Source organism: Sinocyclocheilus anshuiensis, unplaced genomic scaffold, assembly GCF_001515605.1.
Source record: "Sinocyclocheilus anshuiensis isolate Anshui unplaced genomic scaffold, SAMN03320099.WGS_v1.1 scaffold1194, whole genome shotgun sequence".
Taxonomy (NCBI): Eukaryota; Metazoa; Chordata; class Actinopteri; order Cypriniformes; family Cyprinidae; genus Sinocyclocheilus; species Sinocyclocheilus anshuiensis.
Window position 1 is genome coordinate 7,424 of NW_015558594.1, and position 879 is coordinate 8,302.

An 879-nucleotide genomic window follows, 5' to 3' on the forward strand; every position below is an offset into this window, starting at 1 on the left:
TGGCTCCGACGAATGTCCTCCGAACGTCCGCCAGCGAACGTCAAAAAGAGGACCAAATGCGGACGTCCTCAGAACGTCCGCCCGCGAACGTTACAAAGCGGACGTACTGCGGACCTAAACGGACGTTCGGAACGTCCGGGGGACGTCCCCTGTTTGCTGGGTTGTTTGGTGAAAGGTCAAACTTTTTTCAGAGGTGCTATTTAGAGAAATTAATTTGAATTTTTACAAGTTGATTATTCAATTGGTGTTTATTGACTCATTTCTTAAACCTTATGTTCAAAGTCTTCCTTCTTTTGTGCAGGACTCTATGGATATGACTAAAACACTACAGTCAATAATGTATTACTTGCGACACTAGATGTGGAATCGTTGTATACTAACATCCCACATGGTGGTGGTATACAAGCTATTAAAGGGGTAGTTCACCCAAAAATTAAAATTAGCTTGTGTTTTACTTACCCTCGAAGCATCCTAGGTGTATATGACTTTCTTCTTTCAGATGAATCCAGTCGGAGTTATATTAAAAATTGTCTTTGATCTTTCAAGCTGTTTAATGGCACTCAGCGGGTGTTGCAGTTGAACAGTCCACAAGTCGTCAAATAAAGCGTGCACATTCATAATAAAACGTGTTGCATACGCTCCGGGGGATGAATAAAGGCTCCCTGTAGCGAATCCATGAGTTTTTGTAAGAAAAATATCCATATTTCAAACGTAATAAACACTTTTCTCTCACTTCCGTTATCTATCATACGCGGATCCGTTCCAGCGGAAGGCGTATGATGTATGCGCAGCGCGCGCGCCTCTGAGGTATGCTAGTCTCGCAAGTTTGTTTAATAGGAGCAAAGGAAGCAAAGTTTCCTTACTTTAGCAAAGGAAAAC